The sequence below is a fragment of the Nicotiana tomentosiformis genome, chromosome 6, assembly GCF_000390325.3.
Source record: "Nicotiana tomentosiformis chromosome 6, ASM39032v3, whole genome shotgun sequence".
In the NCBI taxonomy this organism is placed as follows: domain Eukaryota; kingdom Viridiplantae; phylum Streptophyta; class Magnoliopsida; order Solanales; family Solanaceae; genus Nicotiana; species Nicotiana tomentosiformis.
Genome location: NC_090817.1, coordinates 10,818,168 through 10,843,428, shown reverse-complemented (window position 1 = coordinate 10,843,428; position 25,261 = coordinate 10,818,168). Strand labels below are relative to the sequence as shown.

Here is a 25,261-nt window from a genome sequence, read left to right as displayed (position 1 = left end):
GCCTCCCAGTGTTCGGGGCCGATCGTAGAGAGGCCTCGAATACTGTTATCGTAATCTTCGATACCGGTTTGTAACCAGCCTTCAATTGTAAGTTAGTACGATTTTATTATTGCCTCGTTAAAAACCTTACCGGAAAACCAATTTGGGACAAAACCGGTTCAAGGGAAAAAGAGTGCAACGCGTGCTTTCAGGCCTAAAAATTATATCGTTCCTTGTTTGTTACTTGCAAGTGTTAGTTCAAAGTAAAAGAAATGAATGGGATCATACCTTAGCAGTAATATCGTTTCAAGTGATTTATATTCCAGTTGTTTGGTAGTTGCTCGTCGTTCATTGCTCCGAGTTTGTACGACCCCTTTCCGGTGATCTCGATAATTTGATACGGTCCTTCCCAGTTCGGCCCCAACTTTCCTTCATTTGGGTTTCCGGTGTTTAGTTTAATCTTCCTTAATACCAAGTCCCCGACATTGAAGTGTCGAAGGTTGGCCCTTCGATTGTAATATCTCTAGATACGGTGCTTTTGGGCGGCCATCCGGATATGGGCGGCTTCGCACCTTTCATCTAATAGATCCAGGCTTGTATTCATGGCCTCATAGTTTGATTCCATGATTTCATATCAGAACTTGAGACTTGGTTCTCTGACTTCGACCGGTATTAGATCTTCGGTGCCGTAAACTAGTGAGAATGGGGTGGTCCCCATACTGGACATCGAGGTCGTACGATATGCCCATATGACTTCGGGCAGGATTTCCTTCCATTTTCCTTTGGCGTCATTTAACCTCTTTTTGAGGTTCTGGAGTATATTTTTGTAGGTTGATTCTGCTTGTCCGTTCCCACTAGGGTGATAGGGCGTTGATATGATCCTTTTGATCTTGTAGTCTTCAAGAAACTTGTTTACTTTTCTGCCGATGAGTTGTTTCCTGTTGTCGTACACGATCTCGAATGGCATTCCGAACCGTCATATGATATGGTTCCAAATGAAGTCGATGACCTCCTTCTCCATGACCTTCTAGTATGCTTGGGCTTCCACTTATTTAGAAAATAGTCAGTCATAAACAATATAAATTGAGCCTTACTAGGTACCCATGGAAGGGGGCCAACGATGCCCATTCCCCACTTCATGAACGACCATGGTGACAAGATCGAATGCAGCAGCTCCCCGAGTTGTTGAATCATCGGAGCATGTCTTTGACATTCCTCACATTTTCGTGCGAACTCCTTCGTATCTTTTTCCATATCGATCCAGTAGTAGCCGACTCTGGTTACTTTTCGAACCAATGATTCAGTGCCTAAATGATTTCTACAGGTGCCTTCGTGGATTTCCCTCAGAACGTACTCGGTGTCTCCCGGTTCTAGACATATCACGAGCGGGCCATCGAATGTTCTTCTGAATAGGGTTCCACCTTCGGACAAAGTAAACCAGGCTACCTTCGTACGCAGGGCCCTCGATTCTTTTGGATCCGAGGGCAGTTTTTCGGTATTCAGATATTCTATATATTTGTTTCACCAGTCCCAAGTTAGGCTCGTTGATTTAATCTCAGCATTATGGCCTTTTTCCATTACCAATCTCATAAGTTGTATGACTGCCCCTGAATTGAACTCGTCGTCCTCGGCCGATGAACCTAAGTTAGCAAGGGCATCAGCCTTACTGTTTTGATCCCGATGTACGTGTTGCAAAGTCCATTCTTTGAACCGATGTAATATTACCTGCAACCTTTCCATGTACATTTGCATTCATTCTTCTTTAACCTTGAACATCCCATTAACTTGGTTCACCACGAGGAGGGAGTCACACTTGGCTTCGATCACCTCTGCCCCCAAGCTTTTGGCTAGTTCGAGACCTACAATCATGGCCTCATATTCGCCCTCGTTGTTAGTCAATTTCACAGTCCTAATAGATTGTCTAACTACATTGTATGTTGGTGGCTTCAATACGATACCAAGTCTGGACCCTTTTGCGTTCGAGGCGTCGTCCATAAAGAGGGTCCAGGTCCGTGAAGATGCCCCCGAGTTCACCAACAAATCTCTTTTGACCTCGGGTATTAGGGACGGCGTAAAGTTGGCCACGAAATCCTCCAATATTTGAGATTTAATGGCGGTCCGGGGTAGATATTCAATATCGTACCTGCTGATCTCCACTGCCCATTTGGCCAATTGTCCCGAGAGCTCGGGTTTATGCATTATATTTTGCAATAGGTAAGTAGTCACAACACATATAGGATGACATTGAAAATATGGTTTCAGCTTCCTAGAGGCGCTTAGCAAAGCGAGCGCTAATTTTTCTAGGTGAGGGTACCTAGGTTAGGCCTCACCTAGAGTCCTGTTAACATAGTAAATTGGAAATTGCGTACCTTGCTCTTCCCGGACCAGGACTCCACTTACCTCTATGTCCAATACTGCCAAGTACATGTATAGTTATTTGTCTGTCTATGGAATGTGAAGCAACGGTGGGCTTGATAGATACCGCTTGAGTTCCTCCAAGGCCCGTTGGCACTCCGGGGTCCATGAGAAGTTATTCTTCTTCTTCAATAGTGAGAAGAATCGGTGGCTCTTATTGGAGGACCTCGAGATGAATCGCCACAGGGCGGCTATATACCCGGTTAATCTTTGCACGACTCGGTGGCTCTTATTGGGTATGTCCACAATCGTGATATCTTTGATGGATTTGATCTTGTCGGGGTTGATCTCGATTCCCCGGTTGGATACCATGAATTCGAGGAATTTACCTGACCCAACTCCAAACGTACATTTCTCCGGGTTCAGCTTCATATTATATTTCTTCAATATGCTCAAGGTTTCCTGCAAATGTTTTAAATGGTCCTCTGGTCGCAGGGACTTAACTAAAATATCGTAAATGTAAACCTCCATTGATTTTTCTATTTGTTCCTCGAACATCTGGTTTACTAGGCGTTGGTAATTGGCACTGGCGTTTTTTAATCCGAATGGCATCATATTATAGCACTATCGTGGTCGGCCGTGGCATCGATCATGCGATTGATATTAGGCAAAGGGAACGAGTCCTCGGGACATGCCTTATTCAAATCCTTATAGTCTACACACATTCTTAATTTATTCCCCTTTTTTAGGAACTACCACTACGTTCGCTAACCAATACGATATTTAACCTCCCGAATGGACCCTATTTTAAGGAGTTTAGATACCTCGTCCTTGATGAAAGCATGGTTGACCTCAGACTGGGGTCTCCTCTTCTGCTTGACCAGATGGAACTTCAGGTCCAGGCTTAACTTGTGAGTGGTTATTTCCGGCGGGATCCCTGTAATATCAAGGTGGGACCAAGTGAACAATATATGTTAGCTATAAGAAACTGAATGAGTTTTTTCATGAGCTCGGGACTTAACTCCGTGCCCAGGTATACTTTCCGGTCGAGTAGATGGTCGATCAATATGACCTATTCCAGCTCCTCGACCGTCGATTTAGTGGCGCCAAAATCATCGGGGGCTATAAAAGACCTAGGAACCCTGTAATCATCGTCTTCATCAGTCTCGTGTTTCTCCGGTTGGGTCAGGGCCGGTGTTGGTAATTGCTATTTAGTTTCTTGCTTTATGATCGAACTCGGACCCTTCATCATTACAAGTGTGAATATCGAAATCGCCTCTTTGACCGCAAACATCTCCTTTGCAATTGACTCTTCTATGTAGATTGTTTAAATCCCACCTGGTGTTGGGAATTTTAACACTTGATGCAGAGTCGAGGTCACTGCCCTCATGTTGTGGATCCATGGTCTCCCGAACAAAACGTTGTACCTCATGTCTTATTCGACCACATAAAACTTAGTTTCCTGGATGGTCCCGACAGTATTCACCAGTAATGTTATCTCCCTTTTAGTGGTTTCACATGCCATGTTGAATCCGTTTAGAACCCGGACTGCAAGCATGATTTGATCTTGTAGACCGAGCTGTTTCACGACCCTCAATCGGATGATGTTGGCCGAGATATCTAGGTCAATTAACACACGTTTAACTCGAGATTTATTTATGAGTACATGTATTACCAGTGCATCATTGTGGGGCTGCACAAAACCTCCCGCGTCCCCGTCGTTGAAAGACAAGGTTCCTTCCGGTATGTAATCTCGAGTCCATATTTCCCTCATGGTGGATACTTTGGTGCGCTTTAACATTGGACCCTAAGGGACATCGACCCCACCGATGATCATATTGATGACGTGTTGAGGTTCTTCTTGTTCGGTCTATCTATTAGAATCCATATTTCTAAAATAATTCTTGGCTCGGTCGCTCAGGAATTCTCGAAGATGCCCCTTATTGAATAGTCAGGCTATTTTCTCTCTCAACTGTCGGCAATTCTCCATTTGTGGCCGTGCGTGCCGTGATATTTACACATATGGTTAGAATCCCTTTGGGTTGGATCGGATTGTAGAGTTCGAGGCCATTTAGTGTCCTTGATGTGTCCGATAGATGATACAATGACGACAGCATCGACGTTAAAGTTGTATTTGGATAACCTCGGTGTTTTCTTAGGCCCGATAGGCCTGTAGAAGTCGGTCTTGCCCATGAGTCCCCGATTAGTTTGACCTCAATCACTTCTCCTTTCACTTCTTATATGATTTCTCCCTGATCCGTTACCTTTTCGATCCCCATTGAACGGCTGATAACGATCCCTACTTGATCTCGGTTCATGATCAATGTCTCTCTTGGCTCTATCGATGGCTCTAACGGGATAAACGGACCCTGAAGGGCCCTAAGTTTATCATCTTCGACTCTGATTTTTGATTGATACCGTTTATACACATCGGCCCAAGTAACGGTCGAATATTCTATCAGGTTTAGTTTCAACTACTGTGAAGCCACCGAGCTTCGAACATTAAGTCCCTGGGTGAAATCTTGAATGGCCAATCATCCGCAACCGGGGGTAAGTCCATTCTCTCTATTTGAAATTGGGACACAAACTCCCTGAGCATTTCATTATCCCTTTATTTTACTTTGAAGAGGTCTGACTTCCTGGTCTCAACCTTGATAGCTCTAGCATGTGCTTTTACGAAGGAATTTGCAAGCATAACAAACGGGTCAATAGAATTAGGAGGTAGTTTATGGTACCATATCATGGCTCCCTTTGACAGGGTCTCTCCAAAATTCTTCAACAAGATAGACTCGATCTCATCATCCTCCAAGTCGTTCCCTTTAATGGCACATGTGTAGGAGGTTACATGTTCATTTGGGTCGGTCATTCCGTTATACTTAAGAATCTCGGGCATGTGGAACTTCTTAGGGATTGGATTTGGAGCCGCGCTCGGAGGAAAAGGTTTTTGCAAGAACCTCTTGGAATCTATGCCTTTCAATAACAGCGGTGCTCCTGGGATTTGGTCGACCTTGGAATTTTAGGTTTCCATCTTTTTGTCATTAGCTTCGATTTTTTTTCCCCCGATTCTACCCGTTTGGTCAGTGCATCGAGCATCTTTATGATCCCGGGGTTAGTCCCTGATTCATTTTCATTCGACCTCTCTGTGACCGGTTCATCCCTACGGGTGACTTCCCGAGACGGATCGGGTTCAATGTTACTCAGTGCGCGGCTTTGGTTCTGTAATTGAGCTATTGCTACCTGTTGAACCTGAAACATTTCGAAGATCACATGTAGACTGGTCCCGTCTCCTCCAATATTTTGTGTATTTTGAGCTGCCAATCGGGTTCCACCACAGACGCTATTCTCGGGATCGGTAAGCAGTTTTGTGTTGATAGCCACATGTAAATTAGCGTCAATTGGGTCTGGGACCGGAATTCCGATACATTGATTAACTTGACACAAAACGATAAATTAGATTACTGTTGAAATAAATAATGATAAAGTAAATGCAAACCACACAAATTGGATAATTTCAGCCTTGGAAGGTTAGCCACCCTCGAGCCGAATGTACTTCGATCGATATCAAGACACAGTAGAATAAAAGCTTAAAGAGAGTAATAATGTATTGCTTTGGAATGCGTGTCACAATACGTTTTACAAGTAATCAGAGCCCCTTTATATAGTAGCAGAGTCCTACATTAGGTACAACTCTATAAAAGGTAAAAATTCTCTAATTAACTGAGTGCCAATCTCTTATCGATATGTGTCGAGATCTCCGCCGTGATATTCGGTCGGTCACGGATATCACGGCCTTCTGTTGGCCGAGCTTGACTACCCGACAATGTTCTTCGAAGTTAATCGAGGCTAGGGACCGATCCTGAATCACGATCCCGACATCCTTGAGGGCGGACATTATGGTACGGACTCCAAATTGATGAGATCTCTACCTCGATCTAAGCTCCCATGTTAGCATATATCGAGCTTGGCTTATCATGTCGGAGACCGGGATGTACTGTAAGACCGGTTCTACCCGTATACACATATATAATCCTACCTCCTGACTATGATACAACAAATTCCTTTATTCTTGTTCACATCAACATGATCCGTTCACTGAAGGAGGTCAAAATATAAAGGTAAATTTACGAAAAGTCATTGAATATTAATATATAGTATATATATACATAAAAAAAGATATTATGTTTACCCTAGCTACACAGTCTAATATTCAAACGAAGGGGTGTTGGTTGAACATGTGGCTCCGCCACTGAACATGCTGATTAGAAGTTAGAACTACATTAAAATATCAAATCGTTAAGTTTTGTGTTGCTTTAGTTTGATTTGGTTTTGAAATTAAAGTTCCAAAGCCAATTAAAGTAAGTGATATATTCAATGTGTTTTATGTGTAATCTGACTGGCAGTACGTATGAGAAAGTGATAGTATTGTATAATGTGTTTGTGTGTAATTATGGACATTCATTCATCAATACATATATGAGAGTAATAGGGTTAACCTGTCGAAGTAGAATACAAAACATATTTGTTAGCCTTCAAATATTGTACGACACAAAAGTGATATAGGTATTTTTAATTTTAACGGTTGAGTAGTCGGCTATTTAGGTTCAATCTTCAACCAAAACAATTGTCCACCCAACCGCTTAAACTAAAAATAGCTTACTTTTTGTTTAATATATATATATATATATATATATATATATATATATATATATATATATATATATATAATAAGTGTATAATGTATGTATACTGGTTAAGAAAAGTAAATAGTTAATCCGACAGGCTATTTGTGTAAAGATCCTTTGAGTTAAACTTTCATTGAACATTCTCATGGACCAGCCCATTATTTGTGAGCAGTTGCATCTTGCAAGTGGGCTAAGAAACCATACATGATGAAACTAATTTTCCTACTATATTTTATCAGCCATCTCGCAACTGAAATGGCAAAATACAACTCTAATGAATTGATTTAATTGGATGAAAATATGATGAAACGAAATATAATTGTGGACTGCTAGCCAAGGAAGGAGCCTGAAACAATATTTTAGTAGTTACTCCAGTGTTTGCAAATGAAACTGTTTCGACATACGTCCTAGGAACTATGTTCGAAAGATAAAATATAAAAGATTATTGTAGGAGCATCTGAACTACCCGAGAGTTTGAATAATCTCTTGGCTTGTAGTTTTGTTAATTATGTTCACTACGAGTAGACAATTTAAGTCATTTACTTTAAAAATCAATTGGATCGTATATTGCACGAAAATATAAAAACAAAACAAAACAAGAAATTGTCGGGTGCTTATTTCTCTAGAATTGATTCACATGTGCGGCCCGCGAAAGCATTATGTGGTCGCATATTGGACCGCAAAACGACCCTCCAAAATTGGTCATGTTACTATAGGCAACTGTTAAATGTTATTAGAATTGTTAATATATACTTCAAGTTTTAGCAGCCAACACTAAGAATAAGTGTTATAATAAAACTGATAGCTTCATAGATGGGATTTACAGAAATTGTATTAGGTTAACGTAGGAGTAAATATGTTTATTGCATAATAGTTGGAAATAATTAAAAGGATATAACTTATGGAGTAATTTATAAGTTAAGTATTTGCATTTAAACTTACAATACAAGAACTGTATGTATACGAGTGTAAACATAAGTTGAACAATAGGCTATTCAAAATTCGATCGATACCTTTCGACCAATTTAAAATGAACTCAATTAGGACATTTTAGTTTTATGAATAGAATGTGAGCAAGCCATATTGAACTATAAACTAGTTTAACTCGAGTACCTGTACATACAATTTGCCCAACAATTATACAGGAGTCCAATAATTTGAGTCTATAATTTTGGCTGAGAGTCTAATAATTTGAATTCTGATATAATTTTAACTGTGTATTAACGTATATTTATATGTGATTGCAACTATAAATAACAATAAGTTATTTAAAATAACCACATCACAAACAAAAAGACAGTTCCGTTTTCAGTAAATAGTGAGACATAGAAAAGCATATTTACCTCCCCAGGGGCCGGCGTGTGTAGAACCGAACAAATATTTCATTTTGTTGTGCTTTTCTTTTAAAATCATTTACAAAACCAAATCCAAGGATATGACTAATTGTTCATTTCCTACCTATCATTATATACCACATGATTAACCAAACGTATTATGTTGCTATCCGCTACTTTATATGCTTCTTGATCTCCATCATAAGAGCTTGCTCCTATTCTGATAAAAGAATAAGATATTAAATATTCTTAATAGAAAATATTTACTACTACAAGTCCCACACCAAGAATTTGAAATATATCATCATACAAAAATAAGCTAGAAAGAGAGAACATAGATACAAGCCAAGTATCTATGCAAATCAATTACTCTGGAGTACTATATCCTAGTGTATGAGTCACGCTAGCAATGTCTTTAAAAGCAAAGACGTCATTACTACAATCTACTTTTACGTTTTGTGCTATGAAAACTTTATGAAAAAAACTCAAAAAAACCCGAAAACCAAAAAAATCCGAGAAAACCCGAGATTAAAAAAACTGATTTTTATTGGTTTGGTTTGGTATTTAGATTTAATAACCCGATACAATTGGTTTGATTTGGTAATTAGAAAATTCGAACTAACCCGACCTATATACACCCTTACATTCATAAAACTAATGCATTCTCATAAGTGTATGGGGTCCTTAAATCCTTAAGATTAAATCGGTTAACAATTATAAAAAAATCGAAGAAATGTTAATTCTTATTTTTTTTTTAATAAGCTAATGCTAACAACTACATAAATATGCTGAAAATTTAATGCAAGCGATCTCCAGACATGTTTGTCTATATTTACTTACCCTCAAACAAAAGAAAGAAGTAAGCCCAATCACACGATTAGCAAATGTCGAAAAAGTTCATTAAAATATACAGTTGTGACGTAGGTTCATTGATACAATTTCTATCACCACTAAAAGAATAAAATATGGACTGACATGGCATTTCTTTATATCATCTCAGCATTATTTTCGAGTAGGTGCTTGGCAATAAAATTATTTTATTTACTCATCAAGTTGTTGTTGCTCATGACCCAATACATACCTCAGTCATCAGAGTCCTCAGATTTCTTTAAAAGGATGACTTCCTTAAACTTCTCTTTGATGAATAATTAGTCTATAACAAAATCAACAAATAAAAATAATTTAGATTTCACAAAAATACCGCAGAAGATGTAATCAAATAAAAAATGTCCTGCAAGATATACTCAAAATAATGCTTAATCTTGACCCTTCCGATTAGAAGTTAATCAACATGGAATCTGAATGCTTGATAAACCAAGTAACATCAATAATTCTTCTGTGTTATTCTGTCCGCAAAAGCACCACATGTTTGAAACGGACTCAGTCCAGGTAATATATTTTTCTTTCTCAAATTTTTGGTTTGTCCTTGGCATCAACATGTGACACATATCCAATTTGCAATGATTTATGAACAAAGAAAATAGCAAAGTTATACCATATAACAGTTACCAAATAACTCCACATTATTCATGGTAAACCATCCTTTCTCTGTTTGCACTCAATCTTAGTGCATAAACTCACAGAACAAAAGTATCTCATGGAAATAGTGCAGTGGGGTATAGAGTAATTGTTTTGTAATTCACTAATAAAACATAATTTCTCTGTCCCAATTTATGTGTTATATTAATTTTTAGTCTGTCCCAAAAAGAATGTCATACTTCTTTATTTAGAAAAAGTTTAACTTTAAATTAAGTAATTAACGCACAAAAGCAAGCACACCCAACAAATTACGTGCAGAGATTAGACCTTACTATCATAAAGATAAACATGATACGTGGAGAACAACACATTGAGGGATCGAAGAAAGGGTACCAAGATAGATAATTTATAACCTTTCTGAAAGTGGTGGAGGAGGTGCGTCGAGTCTTCCATGACCATGGCAAGTAAATATTTTTCTATCTTTGAGTACAAACCTGTTTTAATAAGGTAAATTCAAAGTGGGAACAAAGCTTGAACATTCTCTGCAAAGTCAGAAATTGAAAAGAAGATAGATAAAGGAGAAATGATATTAAACGATTGTCATTAAACTCATTTATAAAATGAGTTAGATGAATTATGATGGTTAGAGAAGATATGTGTTTTAAGTTTAACACAAAGTTAACATATTTTCTAATTCTTGTTCTGCTTCTGTAGTTATTAAATTTGATAAAATATCAAATGAGGACAAAGCAATGCGGTAGAGTGATCTTCATATAATTATTAATCAATGTAAAGTCTTCCCACAACACGAGAAAAATGCATTATGTTTTTCGATTCATCTAAATAAATAGAGAAGATAGGAGAAATGAGAAGGTGTTTGTAGACACTGGAATTTTAACAGATCAAGATAAATCATAAATTCAAGACGACTCTTGAAATATTAGGAGTCTATTAGGGTTACTTGGTAGCTACTCCACCCAAACTCTAATGCATGCCTATAAATATGGCTACATATGTCCTTCAAAGATGATCTCAGTAATCCCATAGTGCATAAAGAGATTACATATACGCTCTCGAAATTCCATAAAAATTCATTAGAGATCAAAGACATGTCAAATATGTCTTGCTCAAAGTTCTAGCAACATTCAAGATCCAAATTGAGTGTTGCTATATTTTTCTTGATCATCAAATACATCAAGGAGATGCATATCATCCTACGTTCGAGAAATACGCCGCTAAGGCCCTCGAATTACGGATAACAAATCGGAGGGAAGAATCAAGGGATAAAAAGAGTTGCAACCTGCAATGTTTATCAATAAAATCTTTTTTTCTTTATAGTTGTTTGTAACTGCAATTTTATTTTTCTGCATAAAATTTATAGCAAACAGTGTTATCACCACCATTATAACAAAAAGGAATGAAAGATAGACTATAGGGTATATTCAATTTTTTGAGATATGACTGAATTTTGTGTCAGAGATATAAAGTTCTTCTAGATTGTTCTATGAAAGAAGACGTGATATTGTGATGACCCAAAAGGTCATCTTTAAATTTAATAATTAATTATGTGTTCTAAGACCTTGAAAAGCATTATTTATCATTCCTCGACTTGTGTGCGCAGTACGTATAATTTTCCGGAAAGTTTTCATATGAAAAATTGATCATAATGTGAAATAGAGCCTTAAAACTCAATTGAGTTGACTTTGGTCAATATTTTGAGCAAACGGACTCGAATCAGTATTTTGATAGTTTCAGTAGGTCCGTATCATGATTTGGGACTTGGGCGTATGCCCGAAATTTAATTTGGACGTCTCTAGCTTGAATTATCGCCAGTTGGCGAAAAGTAGAAGCCTAAAGGCTTAAAGATTTCAAAATTTGACCGCAAATTGACTTTTATTGATATCAGGGTCAGAATCCAGTTCTGAAAATTTTCATAGCTCTGTTATATCATTTATGACTTGTGTGCAAAATTTGAGGTCAATCGGACTAGATTTGATAGGTTTCGACATCGAATATAGAAGTTGGAAAATCTTAAGTTTCATTAGGCTTGAATTAGGGGTGTGATTTTAGAGTTGTTTGATGTGATTTGAGGTTTCAAAATAAGTTTGTATGATATTTTAGGACTTGTTGGTGTATTTGGTTGAGGTCCCGAGGGCCACAGGTGAGTTTCGGATGGTTAACATATCAAAAATTGAACTTCAACAGCTGCTGCAATATTTTATGCTGGAAAGGCAGAAATCGAATGCCAAAGACCGATGCCGTGGGTCGAAGGCCGAAGACCGAGGCCCAGGATTGAAGGCCGAGGATCGAGGCCCAGAATCGAGGGCCGAGGGCAGCATGGGAAGAACTGTAAGTTATAAAGCGGGGACTTCGTCCCATTTTTCATTTTTGACAAATTGGAGCTTGGGGAGAGTAGATTTTTGGGCGATTTTTACGGAAAAATATTGGGGTAAGTGTTCCTTATCCTATATTGATTATATTTCATGATTCCATACTCATTTACGTCATGAATCCGTGAATTTATGAAAGAAAAATCAGATTTTTATAAAATCTTCCAAAAATATAAAATTAAGATTTGAAGGTCAATTCGGTGTCGGAATTCGATAATTTTTGTATGGTTGAACTCGTATCGGAACGGGTGTTCGGATTTCGTGAGTTTTTTCGAGATTCGATACGTGGGTCCCACTATTGATTTTTTAGATGAATTTCGAATTTTTAATCCGAAAAATTAGTAAATTCATATGGAATTAATTCCTACGATTTATATTGAGTATATTGAATTGTTTATGACTAGATTTGAGGATTTCGGACACGAATTCGCGAGGCAAAGGTTTATTGGATTCTTGAATTTGGTTGCAAAGCGAGGTAAGTGCCGTAGTTAACCTTGATTTGAGAGAATAGAACCCTTGAACTATTTGCTACGTTAATTTCATGTGTAACGATATATAGGCAAGGTGACGAGTGCCTATACTTTATCAAATTAATTGTTTGCTTAATTATTTAAACATCTTAAATTATTTTAAGACGCGAATTAATTGTTATAATAATTGTTTCTCTCATATTCCTTGTCAAATATTAATACTTGAATTCCTGCAATAATTGTTGCATGTTTATTTGTTTTATGTGTCTTAATTGCTACTTGACATTTAGCATACTAAATATTAAACTGTTTATTTTCTCCCTGATTTCCATAATTAATTGCTACTTGTCATTATTTATTTCATAAATAAATTATAATTATTGTATGACTTGATGCTTAGTAGTTTCTCATTGAACGTGGCATTTATTAAAGTATTTTTTTAATTTACATTTAATAGTTGTTAAAATATATTGGGGGATCGGGTTGCACGCCGCAACGGAAATGAAAATGAATATATTGCGGGATCGGGTTGCACGCCGCAACAGATTTATTTAAAGTTTATATTTTTGGAGCGGGTTGCACGCCACAACGGAATTTAATTGAAAGGTTATATTGTTGGATCGGGTTGCACTCCGCAACAGATTTTATTCTAAGTTTATATTATTAGAGAGGGTTGCACGCCGCAATGGAAATAAATTGAGGGATTATGACTGCTGAAGTGATTTCAATTATTGATATTATTTACCGGTCTTACTATTATTCTATTATTATTATTATTATTATTATTATTGTGTACAGGTTAATGTTAGCGACCTGCCTTAGCCTCGTCACTACTTCATCGAGGTTAGGCTTGGCACTTACCAGTACATGGGGTCGGTTGTACTGATACTACACTCTGCACTTTTTGTGCAGATTTTGGAGTTGGTCCCAGCGGCGTACTGTAGATTTGCTCGGATATAGGTACCAGTGGAGACTTGAAGTATAACTGCACAACGTTCGCAGTTTTGAAGTCCCCTTCTATATTATCTCTTTTGTGTATTATATTTCAAATAACTTGAATTTTATTCAGACTTTTATTTGTATTATTCTAGAAGCTCGTGCACTTGTGACTCCAGTTCTGGGATGGTATTGAGATATCGCGATTATTATGGATTATTCACTTTACTTCAGACTTTACTTCCGCATTTGTTTCCTTGTTATTAATTAATTTAAAATTTTGTTAAAATGACTAATTACATTCTAACGTTGGCTTTCATAGCAAGTAAAACTGTTAGGCGCCATCACGGTCCCGAAGGTGTAAATTTCGGGTCGTGACAGTTGGTATCAGAGCACTAGGTTATATAGGTCTCACGAGTCACGAGCAAACTTAGTAGAGTCTGAAGGATCAGTACGGAGACGTCTGCACCTATCTTTCAGAGGCTGAAGTTTAGGAACAATATCACATCTTTCTTATCCTGTCATGCGATTTTATTCTACTATCGATGATTGAACCATTCTATTCTTATTCTCTCGCAGATGGAGAGGACACGTAATACATCTACCGACGGACAGGGACCAGAGGCCCCGGTGGCAACTATGGCCAGGGGTAGAGGTCATGATAGAGCTCAGTCTAGAGCTCGAGTAGCAGCACCTTTTGTAGAACCTCAGGTGGATTGAACCATTCTATTCTTATTCTCTCGCAGATGGAGAGGACACGTAATACATCTACCGACGGACAGGGACCAGAGGACCCGGTGGCAACTATGACCAGGGGTAGAGGTCATGCTAGAGGTTGAGGCTGAGCTAGAGCTCAGTCTAGAACTCGAGTAGCAGCACCTGTTGTAGAACCTCAGGTGGATCTTCAGGAGGAGGTTCCAATTCAAAATGTACCAGTTGGACTAGTTCAGGTCCTGTAAGGATTCATAGCTACTCCAGTGCTTCGGGACGCTCTAGTCCTTTTGGTGAGTCTTATGGAAGGCGAGTCCCAAAATGGTACATTTCCAGTGGCACCAGCCGTCTCACAGGCTGGGGGAGGAGCACAAACTCCCACTACTTCCGCTCTGGAGCAGATGGCTCCCTAGAATCAGGCTCCAACAGTCCCGCCAGTTGGGGTAGTTCGGCTAGTTGTTGCGGCACAGGCCGGTGATAAGCCCGCCATATCTTCTGAGGCCTTATTGAGACCGGATAAGTTTACTAAGCTCTTTCCAATTCACTTAAGTGGTATACCTTCTGAGGACCCATAGGATTATCTTGACTGTTGCCATGAGGTACTTCGGAACATGGGTATAGTCGAGACCAATGGGGTCGATTTTGTCGTATTTCATATGACGGATTCCACCGAGAGGTGATGGAGAGATTACCAGTTGAATCGCATGCATTGACATGGGAGCAGTTTTCATGACTATTTCTAGAGAAATTCTTCCCTATCACATTGAGAGAGGATTATTACATACAATTTGAGCGTCTACAACAGGGCAGTATGACTGTTACTCAGTATGAGTCCCGTTTTGAAAATTTAGCATGTCATGCTCTCCTCTTACTACCTACTGAGGGAGAGACAGTGAGGAGGCTTATTGAGGGACTCACTCACCCTATCAGGCTTCATATGGCCAAAGAGGCCGGAAGTGAGATTTCCTTTCAGGCGGTTGCTAATGTCGCGAGGAGGATCGAGATGGTTCTTGCACAGAAGAGAGGGAAGAGGTCTGATAAGAGGCCTCGTTAGTTCGGTGGTTTCAGTGGTGCCTCATCTGGAGGCAGGGGTAATTTTGGTAGGGGTCATCCTCCCAGACCATTTCATTCAGCACTTCAGGCATCTCTCGATGCTTCAGGGAGTCACGGTCCTATTATGCCTTACTCTGAGCAGCCAGTATTTAGTGCATATTAAGCTCCTATCAATGCACCACCACTCCAGAGTTACTACAGCGATTATCCGGCTCGTTCAGGTCAGCTTCAGCAGCCACTGCATCAGGATGGGTGTTATTAGTATGGGAACATTGGTCACATTAGGAGGTATTGCCCTATGTTCTCAAGTAACAGATCTCGGCAGGATTCTTGTGACATCATACCGACACCAGTTGCTTTACCGCCTGCTCAGCCAGCTAGAGGTAGGGGTCAGGCAGCTAGAGGTGGAGGTCAGGCCGCTAGAGGTGGAGGCCAGCCAGTTAGAGGCCATCCTAGAGACGCAGTTCAGGGTGGTGGGGCCCAACCCCGATTTTATGCTTTTCTAGCTAGGCCTGAGGCCGAGTTATCTGATGTCGTGATCACATGTATTATTCCAGTTTGCCATAGAGATGCTTCAGTTCTATTTGATCCAGGATCTACTTATTCCTATATGTCCTCCTATTTTTCTTCGTATTTGGTTCTGCCTCGTGGTTCTCTGAGTGCTTCTGTGTGTGTATCTACACTGATGGGAGACTCTATTGTAGTAGACCTGTCTATCGTTCGTGTGTGATTACTATTCATAGTCTTTAGACTAGTGTGGATTTTCTACTTCTTGATATGGTATATTTTGATGTTATCTTGGGTATGGATTGGTTGTTACCTTATCATGCTATATTGGATTGTCATGCCAAGACGGTGACCCTAGCCATGCCGGGTTTACCTCAGTTAGAGTGGAAAGGAACTCATGGTTATTCTACCAGCAGGGTTATTTCTTATATGAAGGCTCGTCATATGGTCGAGAAAGGGTGTCTAGCCTATTTGGATTATATTCGCGATCCTAGTGCGGGTGTTCCTTCTGTGGACTCAGTACCACTTGTTCGTGAATTTCCAGAAGTATTTCCTGCAGATTTGTCGGGAATGCCACCCGACAGAGATATTGACTTCTGTATTGATTTAGCTCCAGGCACTCAGCCCATTTCTATCCCACCATACCGTATGGCCCCGCCGGAGTTGAAAGAATTGAAGGAGCAGTTACAAGACTTGCTTGATCAGGGATTCATTAGACCTAGTATCTCGCCATGGGGTGCACCAGTGTTATTTGTAAAGAAGAAGGATGGTTCAATGCGAATGTGTATAGATTATTGGCAGTTGAACAAGGCTACTATCAAGAACAAGTATCCACTGCCAAGAATTGATGACTTATTCGATCAACTTCAGGGTGTCAAGGTGTTTTCAAAGATCGACTTGAGGTCTGGTTACCATCAGTTGAAGATTAGGGCATCTGATATCCCTAAGATAGCTTTTCGGACTCGGTATGGGCATTACGAATTCCTAGTGATATCATTCGGGTTGACAAATGCCCCAACAACATTTATGGATTTGATGAATTGTGTGTTCAAGCCTTATTTGGATTTCTTTGTGGTTGTGTTCATTGATGATATCTTGATTTACTCCAGCAGTCGAGAGGAGCACGGGCAGCATCTTCGGAGTGTGCTTCAGACTTTGAAAAATAATCAATTATACGCCAAATTTTCAAAATGTGAATTTTGGTTAGACTCAGTTGCCTTTTTGGGGCATGTTGTATCGGTAGAAGGTATAAAGGTGGATCCTAATAAGATTAAGGCTATTCAGAATTGGCATAGACCTACTTCAGTTATAGAGATTCAGAGTTTTCTGGGTTTGGCAGGTTACGTCGGTTCGTGGGGGGATTTTCATCTATAGCAAGCCCATTGACCAGACTGACTTAGAAAGGTGTCCCATTCAGATGGTCAGACGAGTGTGAGTTGAGCTTTCAGAAGCTCAAGACTGCTTTAACTACGATGCCAGTATTGGTATTACCCACAGGTTCAGGATCTTATACGGTATATTGTGATGCATTTCACATTGGTCTTGATGCAGTATTAATGCAAGATGGCAGGGTGATTGCATACGCGTCGCAACAATTGAAAGTTCACGAGAAGAATTATCCCGTTCATGACTTAGAATTGGCAACCATTGCTCATGCGCTGAAGATTTGGAGGCATTACCTTTACGATGTCCCCGTGTGAGGTATTCACTGATCATCGTAGCCTTCAGTAATTATTCAAACAAAAAGATCTTAATTTGAGGTAGAGAATATGGTTGGAGTTGTTGAAAGACAATGATATCACCATTTTGTATCACCCCGGAAAGGCTAATGTGGTGGTCAATGCCTTGAGTAGAAAGGTTGTGGGTATGGGCAACCTTGCTTATATTCCGGTTGGTGAGAGACCGTTAGTTGTAGATGTCCAGACTTTGGCTAATCAGTTCGTGACGTTAGATGTTTCGGAACCTAGTCGGGTTCTAGCTTGCACAGTCGCTCAGTCTTCTTTATATGAGCGCATTAGAGAGCGGCAGTATGATGATCCTCATTTACTTATCCTTAAGGACACGGTGCGACACGGTGATGCCAAATAAGTTGTTGTAGGGTAAGATGAAGTTCTATGAATGCAAGGTCGCATTTGTGTGCCTAATGTGGATGGGCTTCGTGAATTAATTCTGAAAGAAGCCTACAGTTCCAGGTATTCTATTCATCCAGGTACCACCAAAATGTATCAAGATTTGCGGCAACACTATTGGTGGAGGAGAATGAAGAAGGATATAGTTACATATGTAGCTCGGTATCTGAATTATCAGCAAGTTAAGCACGAGCATCAGAGACCTGGTGGTTTGCTTTAGAAGTTAGAAATTCCTGAGTGGAAGTGGGAGCGTATCAGTATGGATTTTGTTGTTGGACTCCCACGGACTTTGAGAAAATTTGACGCAGTTTGGGTCATTGTGGACAGGTTGACTGAGTCAGCACATTTCATTCCAGTGGCAGTTACCTACTCTTCAGAGCGGTTAGCTGAAATTTACATTCGTGAGATTGTCCGCCTTCACGGTGTGCCCGTGTCTATTATTTCGGATCGAGGTACGCAATTTACCTCACACTTCTGGAGGGTTGTACAATGTGAGTTAGGTACGCGGGTTGAGTTGAACACAATATTTCATCCACAGACAGACTGACAGTCAGAGCGCACCATTCAAATATTGGAAGATATGATTTGCGCTTGTGTTATAGACTTTGGAGGTTCTTGGGATCAGTTCTTGCCACTTGCGGTGTTTGCTTATAATAATAGCTACTGGTCAAGCATTCAGATGGCTTCATATGAAGCATTATACGGAAGGCGATGCCGATCGCCAATTGAATGGTTTGAACCGGGAGAGACTCGGTTGTTGGGTACCGATTTGGTACAGGATGCCTTGGATAAGGTCAAGGTTATTCAGGATCTACTTCGTACAACTCAGTCTAGGCAAAAGAGTTATGCCGACCGTAAAGTTTGAGATATTGCATTCATGGTTGGAGAAAGAGTATTGCTTTGGGTTTCACCTATGAAAGGTGTAATGGGGTTCGGGAAGAAGGGCAAGTTTAGCCCTAAGTATATAGGACCCTTCGAAATTCTTGAAAGGGTGGGCGAAGTAGCCTACAGGGTTGCAATACCACCTAGTTTATCAGCGGTTCATCCAGTGTTCCATGTGTCTATGCTCCGGAAATATTATGGTGATCCGTCCCATGTGTTAGATTTCAGCTCAGTCCAATTGGACAAGGATTTGACTTACGAAGAGGAGCTGATAGCTATTCTAACCCGGCATGTCCGACAGTTGAGGTCTAAGAGTTATCCTTCAGTTCGGGTGCAATTGAGAGGTCAATCGGTAGAGGCATCTACCTGGGAATCCGAGTCGGATATGCAGAGTAAATATCCACACCTTTTTACAAGCTCAGGTACTTTTCTAATTCCGTTCGAGGACGAATATTTATTTTAGAGGTGGAGAATGTGATGACCCAAAAGGTCATCTTTAAATTTAATAATTAATTCTGTGTTCTAAAACCTTGAAAAGCACTATTTATCATTCATCGACTTGCGTGCGCAGTCTGTATAATTTTTCGGAAAGTTTTCATATGAAATATTGATTAAAATCTGAAATAGAACCTTAAAACTCAACTGAGTTAACTTTGGTCAACATTTTGAGCAAATGGACTCGGATCAGTGTTTTGACAGTTCCAGTAGGTCTGTATCGTGATTTGGGACTTGGGCGTATGCCCGAAATTTAATTTGGAGGTCTCTAGCTTGAATTATCGCCAGTTGGCGAAAACTAGAAGCCTAAAGGCTTAAAGATTTCAAAGTTTGACCACAAATTGACTTTTATTGATATCTGGTCACAGTCTAGTTCTGAAAATTTTCATAGCTCCATTATGTCATTTATGACTTGTGTGCAAAATTTGAGGTTAATCGGACTTGATTTGATAGGTTTCGACATCGAATGTAGAAGTTGGAAATTCTTAAGTTTCATTAGGCTTGAATTGGGGGTGTGATTTGTGATTTTAGCATTGTTTGATGTGATTTGAGGTTTCAAATAAGTTCGTATGATGTTTTAGGACTTGTTGGTGTATTTGGTTGAGGTCCCGAGGGCCACGGGTGAGTTTCGGATGGCTAACAGATCAAAAATTGAACTTAAACAGCTGCTGCAATATTTTATGCTGGAAATTTGGGGGCAGAAATCGAAGGCCGAAGATCGAGGCCGAGGGTCAAAGGCCGAAGATCGAGGCCCAGGATCGAAGGCCCAGAATCGAAGGCCGAGGATCGAAGGCTCGGGATCGAAGGCCTAGGATCGAGGCCCAGAATCGAAGGCTGAGGATCGAGGCCCAGGATCGAAGGCCGAGGATCGAGGCCAGGATCGAAGGCCGAGGATCGAGGGCCGAGGGTAGCCTGGGCAGAACTGTAAGTTATAAAGCAGGGGACTTCGTCCCATTTTTCATTTTTGACAAATTGGAGCTTGGGGAGGGGCGATATTTGGGCGATTTTTATGGGGAAACATTGGGGTAAGTGTTCCTTATCCTATATTGATTATATTTCATGATTCCATACTCATTTACATCATGAATCCGTGAATTTATGGAATAAAAATCAGATTTTTATAAAATCTTTCAAAAATGTGAAATTAAGATTTGAAGGTCAATCTGGTGTCGGAATTCGATAATTTTTGTATGGTTGAACTCGTATCGGAACGGGTGTTCGGATTTCATGAGCTTTTCCGAAATTCAAGATGTGGGTCCCACTGTTGATTTTTTAGATGAATTTGATTTTTTAATCCGAAAAATTAATAAATTAATATGGAATTAATTCCTACAATTTATATTGAGTATATTGAATTGTTTATGACTAGATTTGAGGAATTTAGACACGAATTCGCGAGGCAAAGGTTTATTGGATTCTTGAATTTGGTTGCAAAGCGAGGTAAGTGTCGTGATTAACCTTGACTTGAGGGAATAAAACCCTTGAATTATTTGCTACGTGAATTTCATGTGTAACGATCTATAGGCAAGGTGACGAGTGCCTATACTTTGTCAAATTAATTGTTTGCTTAATTATTTAAACATCTTAAATTGTTTTAAGACGCGAATTAATTGTTATAATAATTATTTCTCTCATATTCCTTGTCAAATATTAATTCTGGAATTCCTGCAATAATTGTTGCATGTTTATTTGATTTATGTGTCGTAATTGCTACTTGACATTTAGCATACTAAATATTAAAATGTCTATTTTCTCCTTGATTTCCACAATTAATTGCTACTTGTCATTATTTATTTCATAAATAAATTATAAATATTGTATGACTTGGTGCTTAATAGTTTCTCATTGAACGTGGCATTTATTGAAGTATTTTTATTATTTACATTTAAGAGTTGTTAAAATATATTGGGGGATCGGGTTGTACGCCGCAACGGAAATGAAAATGAATATATTGGGGGATCGGGTTGCACGCCGCAACAGATTTATTTAAAGTTTATATTCTGGGAGCGGGTTGCACGCCGCAACAAAATTTAATTGAAAGGTTATATTGTTGGATCGGGTTGCACGCCGCAACGGATTTTATTCTAAGTTTATATTGTTGGAGCGGGTTGCACGCCGCAATGGAAATAAATTGAGGGATTATGACTGATAAAGGGATTATTATTATTATTATTATTATTATTATTATTATTATTATTATTATTATTATTATTATTGTGTACAGGTTAATGTAAGCGACTTGCCTTAGCCTTGTCACTACTTCGTCAAGATTAGGCTCGGTACTTACCAGTACATGTGGTCGGTTGTACTGATACTATACTCTGCACTTCTTGTGCAGATTTCGGAGTTGGTCCCAGCGACGTACTGTAGATTTGCTCGGATACAGCTACCAGTGTAGACTTGAGGTATAACTGCACATCGTTCGTAGTTCTGAAGTCCCCTTCTATATTATCTCTGATGTGTATTATATTTCAAACAGCTTGAATTTTATTCAGACCTTTGTCTGTATTATTCTAGAAGCTCGTGCACTTATGACTCCAATTCCGGGATGGTATTGAGTTATCGCGATTATTATGGATTATTCACTTTACTCCAAACTTTACTTCCGCATTTATTTCCTTGTTATTAATTAATTTAAAATTTTGTTAAAATAGCTAATTATATTCTAACGTTGGCTTGCCTAGCAAGTGAAATGTTAGGCGCCATCACGGTTTCGAAGGTGGGAATTTCGGATCGTGACAGATGTAAATTGCAAGTGATTAACTCCTCGATGGAGAGACCATAAGGATAGAAAGTTCTCTGTCAAACAAAGTATATTGCTTTTGAACTCACAAAATGTGTAGCCATGATCTATCAAAGCTTAAGCCTCAATAAGGGAGAATCTAGAAGTTTAATGTAAAGTAATTTCTTTCAATAAATTCATCAAACACTTGTTGCACAAAAAGTTTTACCTAAAAATGTAACAAAACCCAATTAAAACTAACTCAAGTTTCAGGTAGTAGCACCCACATGTCCCATATTAAACAGTTCCATTAGTAGTGTTCTTCTACCAAGAAGAGGCAAAAATAAAAAAGCAATAAAACCAAATGAAAAGAAACTTAAATCAAATTTAACTAAAAACTTAACCCAGTTGCTTAGACCACAAATGAAAGCAGAAGTATTATATTGATAGAATTTGCATATGAAGACAAAAATTAAACATGAGATACAAAGAAGAAACAAAATGCACAAAAGAAAATCCAAAATAAATAACAAACACTAACAAAGGATAATAGCAGACAAAAAATGAAACAAAATAAAAGAAAGATTGAAATAGAAAATAGCTCACACACTAACCTGAACCTTGTAACACCCAAAGTAGAAGACCCATAAATATAGATACTTCAAGCAAGAAGTTGACAAAATAGGAAGAAATCCATTGAAAAAAGTAATGAACAGAAGATTGAAAGAGAGAGGAGGATGAATTGAAAAGAAGTGTAAGAAGATTTAAGCAAAAATTGTGGTAAAACCCCAAATCGAGAAGATGAAGGGAAAGTGAGAGAGTTAAGAAAGAAGATGAAAGTGTGGCATCGTATAAAAAATAAAATGACAGAGTAATGACAATTCTATCCTTGGTCGACCAAGCATGGCTTTTCTAATCCATCAGACTATTCCAAACTAATTTAACTTATAAATACACATATTAATAAGTTCTCTTATTTTATTTAGCTTGTCAAGCTACAACGTCAAAATAGATGTTTAGGCAAAAAATGAAACTACATATCCTTAATATATCATGTATCAGGTGGAATTCCATTCAGATGTAGGCCATAAAGATGCAAAAGAAGGGAAGAAAAGGGGTTGAATAGTCCTAACGTTTCCTTGTATGGTTAGATTTTGATAAGTATTTAATAGAAACAACTCTCACAATCAATACACCAGATTCAGAAAATGCATTTAAAATTACTGAGTTCGCAACAACATCGAGAGATACCATTCAAGCACTTCCGCAAATAAGGCTACAACTTTTCCAAGTGACCCCGTTATGCACATCCTTCTGTTAATATATGCAATGTAATTAAAAGATTGAGTTTGTATGTGTTAGAAAGTGAATAGGAACAAGCACTTGGAAGAAGTCTCTTACTCTTCCTCTTCAGTTTTACCCTGTAAGAAATACGTTGCAGCACATATTACCTTTTGTAAAACGAAGTCTCTTGAAGCATACAATACATTTAACTTTAGTATACTTTTAGTGTCAGTTACCTTTTTAATTTCTAGTTGTGTGTTGGTCACTCTGGTAGTTTCGGGTTCTAACGGTTACACTATGATTATTTGCATTTCTTGAATCACCCAGATCTTCCAATTTTTCATTTTTCAAGCTTTTTACTCCCAAATTGACCCACAAAGGAGAAATATAATGCATAAACAACTTTTAGATGAGTAGATGGTGATACATTGAAAGTGAAAACACACTCTTAAAACAGCCAGAAAATGTGGAATAAAATCTTAGCAACTTACCTTTTATGATCTGCTACCTTTTTAGTGATTTTGCAGCTTTCCTTTCATCCTCTGCAAGTATCTCTTTAGTAAAAAATTCTTTTGATTTCGTACCTCCGATATGGGTATGAGATTTGAAAGCAAAGTAACATATGGGTACTTGAAACTGAACATTAAAAACCTGAAACCATAGAAATAGGAAACAAAATATTAAAATCATGAAACCAAATAGAGTTCTATACTCATGATGTTTTATCAAATTTTCTTCTATATCTGTCAAAAAATTGATGCTTTTTAAGCTTTTATTATTTGGTTCTTCAATGAAGTTTTAAACAACACAATCATGTCGTGCGTGCTTGTAAGCTCATAACCTTCTACACAGTCTCTTCATGCTGCTTTTTGCCTGTAATAGCTAATTTGTGTTAGTACATCAAAGGTGCAAGTTGATGGGAATGCTTTCTCCTCTATTTTTTCGGTTAAACTATATAGATTCAAGAGCTAATCACAAATTTATCACCTTTGTGATCTTAAAAATCTCATACTTTGCATTGATTACACATGGAAAACTAATTAAGCACATTATGCAACTCCTGAAAATATTTTCGCATTTGAAATAATAAAATAAAAGGAAGTAAAAGCAAGAAGCTGCCATTTCTGATCATACTTCAAACCTCATTCAAGAGGAGGTTTGGAAGAAAAATCAAAAGAGAAACAACGAAAAAACACGAAACTTGGTGAGGGAAAGAACATGACTATAAGAGCGTTTGCTTTGATCGACACATATACTAAGCAAGCAGTAGCACACAACTTTATCTCAAATTGCGAAACACAAAGTTGTATTCGAAATGTGATTGCTTCTTAATTCGTTAAACCACCTATGTCAAAAGCACAATCCCTCATCAATTCTAGCAGATTGAGTCGAATTTTGAGCTTCTATATCATTTCCTTAATAAGAAACAACAGTCCAAAATACTTGAACAATTCCCTTCGCATGAGTCTAAGCATAAGTAGTGGAAAGAATTGACAAAATTAAACTTACAAGTAAACAAAGAAAAATTGGCTGATGCCTCGTCTATCACCTCTGGCTTCAACTATGACTAACCGCTGAGATACTGTTGTGCCAAAGCAAAAATTAGAAGAAGATAGGACCAAGCAAATCAAAGACAACGGTAAATCCCTAAAAGAGGATACGAAGGATAAGGAAAGGTTAGAGAGAAAGGTCAATACTTATGGAGTAATGGTATAAGATTACTGCTAGAACTCACTAGCAATGGCAGATTTGTAGATGATTGAACAAAGTAATAGTGAAACTTGAAAGAGAGCTCGTTGGAGGACTGAGCCGTAGAGAATTCTAGATGAATAATATACACCTGTGTTACCAAA

At 38.6% G+C, this 25,261-nt stretch overlaps 1 long non-coding RNA gene across 9 annotated transcripts; it reads right to left on the bottom strand.

The window, feature by feature from the left end:
- Positions 1-8,378: 8,378 nt before the first annotated feature.
- Positions 8,379-25,252, bottom strand: LOC104093171 (uncharacterized). 9 transcript variants are annotated; one of them, XR_011408348.1, is made up of 6 exons: positions 24,946-25,252; positions 23,526-24,059; positions 22,739-23,438; positions 10,243-10,371; positions 9,432-9,503; positions 8,379-8,570 (listed from the first exon to the last, which is right to left on the bottom strand). It is a non-coding gene; the product is annotated as an uncharacterized lncRNA (long non-coding RNA). The 9 variants fall into 9 exon arrangements; XR_011408341.1 differs by having other exon boundaries at positions 10,223-10,371; positions 22,739-24,059; XR_011408345.1 differs by having other exon boundaries at positions 8,379-8,565; positions 10,223-10,371; positions 22,739-24,059.
- Positions 25,253-25,261: the final 9 nt, after the last annotated feature.